We start from the raw sequence: 8939 nt of genomic DNA, 5'->3' as shown, positions 1-8939 counted from the left end.
AGAATCATGCACTAGAATCAACACCGGAGGCTAAAAATGCGAAGTAAGCTGCCTCAAACATCCAATCACAACGACCAAAACTATACAACCTGGAATGAATTGTGCTCAATGAATCTGCAATACTGTGCTCACATTTTGTCGAACTTATGCCTAAAGTCAATATGACTTTTGGTAGATCAAATCTATAGGTACCAGATAGAATTACTAGGCTGAGTTGCCATCAATGACAACCCCTAAGTAATATCCATAACATCACCATAACAATGTCTCTTGCCAATAGTCTCATGCTTTGAACTGTGTAGCCTTCCCCCCTCTCCCTCACTTTTTATCTTAAGCTCTCAAAAAAGTTAGTAGACTTGATATAGCTCTAACTAATATTGATGATGTATCATGAACTATGATCTGAAACGTTGATGTAAAAAAGATAAATAGTCAAAATCTATAAATCTATGTGCATTGAGATCATGTATTGTGAAATTACATGTTAGAGACATCAAATTTTCATGGTCCATAGTAATTGCACATATGATTTATGGATTTAGCTTTGCTTTTACATCAATGTTTCAATCAACCATTTTTTCTCCTCCAACTCTTCATCCTGATGATGGTTCTTATTTTTTGAGTTTTTGATTTTTCAATTGTTGTTTCATGCTTTGAATTGTGTTCTTCTCCAACTCTTCATCCTAATGATGGATCATAAAATGTGATTTGAAACATTGATGTAAAAGCAAAGCTGAATCCATAAATCATATGTGCAATTACTATGGACCATGAAAATTTGATGTCTCTAACATGTAATTTCACAATACATGATCTCAATGCACATAGATTTATAGATTTTGACTATTTATCTTTTTTACATCAACTTTTCGGATCATAGTTCATGATACATCATCAATATTAGTTAGAGCTATATCAAGTCTACTAACTTTTTTGAGAGCTTAATTTTAGGCTTCTATAGCTACTTGGAATTACAATAAAGTTCCCTCCCGTGAAGGGTATCAATTAAAACTATGAAATTTCCACAATACGTGGTATTATTGCAAATAGATTTTAGGATTTGATAGCGTACTGCATGATCTATCATGGTTTTTAGTTAGAGCTAGAAGAGGTCTACTAACTTCTTTGAGAACTCAATTTTGAGCTTGTGAAGGTTATTAATTAACAACATGAAATTCATGATATTCATGTACATAGTTTTTGGATTTTGATTGTGTAACCCTTTTACCATCAACATTTTGGATCACACTCCATGATCTATCACTGAAATTAGTTAGAGCTAGAGTGGGTTTGCTAACTTCTTTGAGAGCTTAATTTCGAGCTTCTCTAGCTACTTGGTTTTGTAGTAATGTCCGCTCCCCCACCCCCCCCACCCCTGCCATGAAGGGTATCAATTAACGACATAGAATTTTCACAATTCATGATATCAATAAACATTAAGTTGTAGATTTTGACTATGTTTGATTTTGATAATAGTTCATAGGATATGATCTAAATATTGATGGTAAAAAAGTTACACCGTGAAAATCTATTAATCTATGTCTATTATTATCATGAACTGTAAAAATTTCATGTTGTTAATTGATAACCTTCATAGAAGAATAAAATAACTTTACTTCAAATCCAAGAAGCTAGAGAAGATAATAATTGAGCTATCTCTGAAAGAAATTAATAGATGTGCTCTAGCTCTATTTAAATATAATGATGAATCATAGAATATAATAGAAAATATTGATGATAAAAAATTACACATTTAAAATCTATAAATCTGTATACAATATTGTCCACACCCATTCTATTAACATTTTCACAAAACATAATTAAATTAAAAAAGTTCAGTTTTTATGATTATTTTATTTTTGACATTCTTAAAAACCTCAAAAAGTAAAATATAACGAATATCTTTTCCTCTTGACATTTCCACAAAACCTGTATAAATTAGAAAAATAAAGGGAGCCCTTACTTTCCTCGTCATATCATCACATCCTCAACATTTGAACGAGCGTGACTCAGACCGTTTCAAAGACGTCAAAGGCTGTTTTTTTTCTTTTTTGATTGAAGAAAAACATAAAAAAATAAGTGTTTTTCATTTTAATTGAAGAAAAACGCAAAAAAATAAGTGTTTTTCATTTTAATTGAAGAAAAACGCAAAAAAATAAGAATAAAAAGAATATGCAGTGTCTTTTCGTCAATGTATTAATGTATAGGACAAACCGGTTTAACGTCAGGATTTGCAGAAGTAAGCAGTCCCCATATACACGGTGTGGAATATTAATGGGGTCCATGACACCAATCACCAGCTTTGACTGCTATTGTGCAAACACCTCAGGCAGTCAAGTCATACCGTACCCGAAAACTCTGGGAAGCTGCCCTCGATGCGACCGGCTTCGAGCTATTCACCTTTAAGAGGTCACCACCATACATTTACAGGGGGAGCCAAATCCTGGAGTCCTGCAACTTTTCATCACTGGTATGCACTTTTCACTTTCTACTTCCATTTTCCATCACTTTTTGCTCTCAAAGTGAAGTATTTGTTCATTTATACTTTCTGCACATAGCTTGGGATTAGGGTGAAGGATCCGGTAAATCCATATATTGGCAGCGGAGGTGGAGGTTTAGATTGCTCCATGTGGGTTTGAGTCTGTGATTGTGTTTTGAGAAACACAGGAGGAAAAATCTTACAAGGAAACTATCCTAGAATTTGAATTCCATGATTTTATCCTAATTTGAGATTTCATGGTTTTTTAATTTGGGCTTCATCGAATATAGGAATCACAGGCTTTTTATTCGAAAAGCAGGAAAGTTAATGATTTTATTCTAATAACGGATTTCATAATTTTTGAACCTGTGATCCATTGTTCAAGGTGGGGGGAGGTCAAGTGGTTAAAGTATTGGGTTCTCACTATACAGATTCCATTCGAATTCCCAAAGTAACATTTGAGGTGGAAATACAGACCCATATTCGAATTCCCAAAGTAACATTTAAGATGGAATTTTAACTGGTGTTTCTTAGTCTTCTATTATTTCGCTTCTACGACTAATTTCCAATTTGTTATTCTTAATTGTCTATAATAAATTGAATATTCGTATCAACTAGCTTAGATGCTCTTTTAAACTATATCTGTAGAGTATCAGAAAAATAATCTGTGGCGCACTGAGCATTACATTTACATGCTTTCCAGCCCAAAAGCAGTAGAAGTTCTCGTGGTGACTTGAACCTGTAGCTTTGAGAATTTCGAAAGTATGTGTAGGACATTTTGAGGCCAGTTTATGTGGGGTCATCGCAAAAAGGGACGAGTAGATGCTATAAGTAACTCCTTAATCCTAAAAATGATATTTGAATAGGAAAATTATATGGGGATATGGACAAGGAATTTGAACACGGAGTTGGGGATGTGTTAGGCAGAATTTAGCTTATAATGGAAATCCTGTTTCTGAATTACGTGATTTGACGAACAATTCACAAGCAGATGTGCAGCTCTCTAGATGTAAAAGAATTTGTGGTTGACCAATAATTGATGGCTGAGGGTGGGCTTGATGCTTTTGAAAATATTCTCAAGCCTGCATTTTCTGTTCCACTAAAGTTTTTTTGTTAAATACTCAGTGCAATGCCTTTTTGGACATAGATATTTTCTCGTAGTCAAATAACAGTACGATAATATTAGCTTGAAAGTTTACATAAAGTACATTAGCAGTTACTTTCGTCCAAACTCAAGCATTGCAATTACAGCTTAATCTTATTTGATGGTATTCTCAGCACGTTTCTCAATAAAATCGAACTTAGCAAGCTTTTAGTTTCTTACCATGTCCAGATACAGTGGGTTAACTGGATTCAACTAAACTAACACTAGCTGTCTATGAGGTCCGTAATTTAGATTTTTAGAAGAGACACAAATATACACGTTTGTCAAAGTTAGCTTCATCTATCTTAACGGACCTGCTTTAGCTGGTAAACTGAAAACAACTTTTTTCTGTGAGAAGTCCTTCTTTACTTGAATGGGCACTGCAAAATGGCCCTGATTTACTTTGTGTGCTCAAAACGACAGTATAAGTTCCAGTCATTTTGTCTAGTTAATGTAATTTAACCATTGAAAAGTATCTGAAAATAGTTTATTGAGTGTGATAGAGGTCTGTGGAATACAAATCCATATCATGGCCATTAGGCAAGGTACGCAATCATGTCTTTTCAATTAAAGCTCCCGTGCCTATTGATTTTGGTGCAGAGTCTTTTTGGCAGTGGCAGGAGAACTGGGTCGGTTAAAGCCACTACTTTCTTAAGCAGCGGAAGCCCGGAGCCCCTTTACCATGTCAATTCAAATTCTTAAGCCCTATAGAGGCTTTGTTTGAATCAAAGATGAATTAGTATAGCTTGAAAAGGACTCCGAGGATGTAAAATATTTATTATAAGGAGACTTGAAAACATGGGTAGCAGTGAGACACAATCTAAGATTTCACCATCCACCTAAAACAATAGTAACATAGCAATAATCTGCTAGGTGCTTGGTAATACAAATGACTGGAAAGAGCACAAGGCAAAAAAGTGACTAACAATGTCTCCAAACAGTAGTCAAGGGAGTACATATTACCGCAATTGATGGGAGACGATACAATATAAATGTTAAAAATGAAAGAATTAGTACAATTTAAATTTTTTTGTTTTTATGTTTGCATATTACATTGAGCCACTAGCCAATAAGGATAGAAATGAATAACTATACGAATCATATTTCTTGAAGAAGTGTAGAGAAATCTGCTAATCTTTGTCAGCTTCATGATATGCGAGAGAGATCTTTGGAAATGCAAAACATAGTCAATATCATCAATTTTATCATAGTTTGAAGACTCTTCGTGTACTTTGCAAAACTTTGCAAACTTTTGAGTCCCTGGGTAGGCCGAGCCGATTCAACTAGACTCCCGTGCTGAGTGTAGCCAAGTCTTGGAGAGTACTTGGCTGAGTACTGCTCCAAGATTCTCCGAGTCTTGAGCTCAAACTCTTCTATTTGATGATTGGACATAATAGCCACGCTTTTTTAAGTGAAATTTCAACCTTTTTTTGGTCATTTTTTTTTGCTGTTATTCACCCATTTCACTCATTTAAGCATCAACATAGAAAGAAGACAATTTGAGGAGAGAATTTTTTAAGGATTCAAAGTTGATCAAATCATCAAACAAAAGCAGCAAACTTGGATGCAATGGAGAAAATGAAGACACTTTTGAAAAAACAATCAATCATCATTTTGATATTAACTTACCTTCTAGTTCAAGGCTTGAAAAATTAAGCTACTCTAGGAGGGGAAAGACAAAGATGTAGATTGTATTTGGTTGTTTTTTTCATTTGACATACTATCATATGTAAACAATTATAATGCTGTTGTACATTAGTTATTTATAATTTTGTTGTATTACAGTGTATTGTTTGACTTTGAAACTATGAAATTTAAATTTTGAGAGTTGGATCATATGACATTAATGTTTGAATTATGACAAATTAATAGTCAAATTAGATTTTTATTGTTCTCTAAATGCATTAATATCTTTTTTTTTTTGTGTAATTATGGTTTCTTTTTTCAAGTGTGTTGATCTTTTCATTGAGTTCATGCCGAGTCCTAAGTTTGAGTCAAAATTTTGGGTTGCCAAGTCGAGTTTGAGTCTTAGTTCTCAAACTATGATTTTTATTATGTTTTTGTACAAAAAATAGTTGTTTTCAACCTATGTATTGTTATTTAATATAGATTGAGGTAGTCCCTTTTATTAGGTAAATTGGAGAGTGATTATGGATGCTTAGGGTTTAGGATGCACTATATTTGCTAGGAAGAAATTTATTATAAGGTTATGTCTCTTGGCTTGGAAGGTTGCATAAGATAATTGGTATGATAAAATATTGTGTAAGCTTTAGTGTAAAGCTGAATTGTCGAATTAGATTCGGCTATGGATATGGGGATATGGTGTGTTAGTACGACATTTTTTTTTTGGTTGGGGGGGGGGGTAGGTATGTCCATCCAAAAAACACACAATACACACACATCGGTACGACATATTTTTTAGGGGGCTAGTATGACCATATAAAAGGCATATATTTATTTAATACATGTATTGTATGCATATATATGCTTGAAAACTAAATCAAGTCAAGAATACCATATATCTTGCATATGAAACAAAACCATTACAAATTTGAAATATAATATATTAATTTAGCAATTTGATATCAAAAGGATCAAACTAAAATGTCATGAAATATAATCATTATTCGAGATTAAAATTATACAATTAGTAATCAGCATCAAATGGTTCATCATTAAGACCAAAATCATCATCATTATTAATATTAGATGATGCAAGTAGATTAGGAGAACCACATGGAACCCCATTATCCCTCGGACTAAAAATATGTTGGCTACTTGACTCCTTAAATGTTGAATATTGTGCAACAAAAGAAAGATCCAAGTGGGTTTACTTTGGGTCTACATTCCACAACTTTGTTGCCCTTTCCTTGTGCTCATCATCTTTGTGAGTAAGAAGGTGCAAGTTGTAATACATGTTAGTAGCTTCTCTGCTTTGCTTAATGCCGATCGGTTGTGCTTCCCTAAGTGGATGAAAGAGTATGTACATTAATTCTGTTTAGACGAAGAAGAATTATCAACCTATTGAAGCAAAGGTGGTTCTCATTAGAGTTGTTAAATTAATAAATTATAAATCAAACTTCACATTTGAAAATAATAATTTAAAATGAAAAAAAATCAACTTTAGGGAGTGGGTAAAAATTAATAAGCTTGTGATGAAATTTTGATTGCAAGCGGCTTGGAGGTGTGGCAATTTATGGCCATTGAGGTACCACCAAGAGTGAGCATCCTTCCTAAACTTGTCACGAAAAGCAAAAACACATTGACTAGTGGAGGTTGCAAAATTAATAAACTCACTTGTAATTACATCCTCCATATTAGGATCATGGAAGACTTTAGTAGGTGCTTACCTAAACCCCTTGTTGATTTCTACATCATGGTATGGTGGTATCCTTGTCGGCATAGCAAAGATCTCTTTGTTGTAATCTTTGGGAGTCAATGTGAAGGCACGAAGATGGAGTGGGGTGGTCATCTTGTTCCATTGCACAACACAAATTGAGTTAACCTCTTTGTGGAAAGTTTCTTCAAGATCTCACTCTTTTGCACTTTAGATGGATATCATTTTCTTAATTATTGACTCAATGCCATTGTAAACCACTCTCAAACATAGCTTATCCAATTCAGTAAAGTGGATCATACTTATGATGTTCGATGAAACTAAGAAGATATTCCACTTGATACCACCAAGTGCCATCTAGAATGATTTGCTTGACATTTGTTGCCCTTTAGAGTTGGGTTGCCTCCATGTAGACCATGATTGGTTGATGACCATGCTAGAACATGTTCATAAGTTGTCTCAAGACAATTGTGTTGGATGCAAATTCGGTCTCATTGACTTATTTGAATTTTTTTATAAATAATAAAAAAGAAGAATGCATAGTTAAATTTTTAAAATAAATTATTAAAGTTAAATATAAAATAAAAAATTTCATTGTTTGAATTACCTTTAGTAGCTCTAGTCACAAGAATGATCTAAATGTGGCTTGTGACATGTGGTGATTTGTGATGAACATTTGGATCTATGATTTAAATTATTTTCTTACCCAACTTTGATCCAAATGGCCTCACCATAGACTTGTTTGATTTAAATTGTTTTCTTATCCAACTTTTGTAGCTAAGATTGAGCAAGTGCACAAGGTATCCAAAATATATGCAAGAATCACGCTCAACCAGAATAACAACCACTTTGCAATTATTTGCATTTTTCATTACATCTATTGCAATTATTTCCAACTATTTTGTGAAAGGAATTTTATTACGTAATATGCATGCTGTATGGTTGGTAATATATCACAATAAAGTCTTTTTGCATCGACACAGTTTCAAACTTTCAACTATAATCACAAGTTCCTTAAAAAATGCTTTGTTCTAGTTAAGATTGAAGTCATTAATTTTCTTTACTTTTTTATTTATAATTCCTTTATTAAATACTTCGTTTAAAATGTTTTAGCTGCTAGTATGAATCAAATGGCAGTGTTGCTTGTTGAGATTATGTCTTGACCTTTGTTCAGGCAAAACTATAAGGTTAGTAAAACTACTTCTAAGTTCCTCACTATTTTGAACACATCATTTCTTTGCCTTCTTTATCTTATAATCTTTTTTTTTCTCCCTCCTTTAGGTTTTAGCAAATAATACTCTGCAGATTATCTACTCACCCCTTGCCAAGATTATTAAGACAAGATTCACAACTACCTTAATCTTTTGGCAAACGAGAGCAATTGTCATATAAACATCCATAATAATATGCAATGATAATACAAATATAGGAGACAATATGGATTGTACAAGGAGTGTAACAACTATCACTTTATTATTTTGACACATTGATCTTGAATAAATAGACCGACATGCAAATCCCTTATAATTAAAACGAGTTTTCACAGTCCATTAGATAAATATGCAAAGCTTCTGGAAAAAACTGTGTTTCCAATTCTGCCATCAATGTTTTAGATCACACTCCATGATCCAGGCAAAATGATGGATCATGGAGTGTGGTCTGAAGCATTGATAGTAAAATTGCAAGCACACACACTATGAGTGCTGACCTTAAATTGACTTTTAGCCTATGTTGATCCCCTTATTTATACAAGGTGGACCAGGCTTAATGTAAGTGCCATAAGGTGGGCCCCGTAAGTTAAGGAATCAGGCTGAATGAATTGTATACCTAAAGTGGCCTCAATAATGCAATATCTCCTGGGAGTTAGCCACAACTGGTGATCTGGGAACTTAATAGGGAGGGAATGTGGGAAGATGCAAATTATGATCTGAGAACTTCTTTTTAATCTCATCTTCAAGTGGAGAAAGAAGATGGCCATT

The 8939-nt window shown here is 33.6% G+C and overlaps 1 protein-coding gene across 6 annotated transcripts in view; it reads left to right on the top strand.

Annotated features, from left to right (window-relative positions):
• Positions 1–2199: 2199 nt before the first annotated feature.
• Positions 2200–8939, top strand: part of LOC131061649 (putative cyclic nucleotide-gated ion channel 8) — a 95062-nt gene continuing 88322 nt past the window's right edge. The window contains exons 1-2 of one of the 6 annotated variants that reach the window (XM_057995441.2): positions 2212–2470; positions 8074–8147. The gene's annotated coding sequence lies outside the window, so the exon portion shown is untranslated. Of the gene's footprint in view, positions 2471–8073; positions 8148–8939 lie in introns of those variants that run through there. The other 5 variants (XM_057995439.2, XM_057995444.2, XM_057995443.2 and 2 more) reach the window with 5 other exon arrangements.

The sequence above is a fragment of the Cryptomeria japonica genome, chromosome 7, assembly GCF_030272615.1.
Source record: "Cryptomeria japonica chromosome 7, Sugi_1.0, whole genome shotgun sequence".
NCBI lineage: Eukaryota > Viridiplantae > Streptophyta > Pinopsida > Cupressales > Cupressaceae > Cryptomeria > Cryptomeria japonica.
This window is presented reverse-complemented; position numbering and strand designations above follow the sequence as displayed.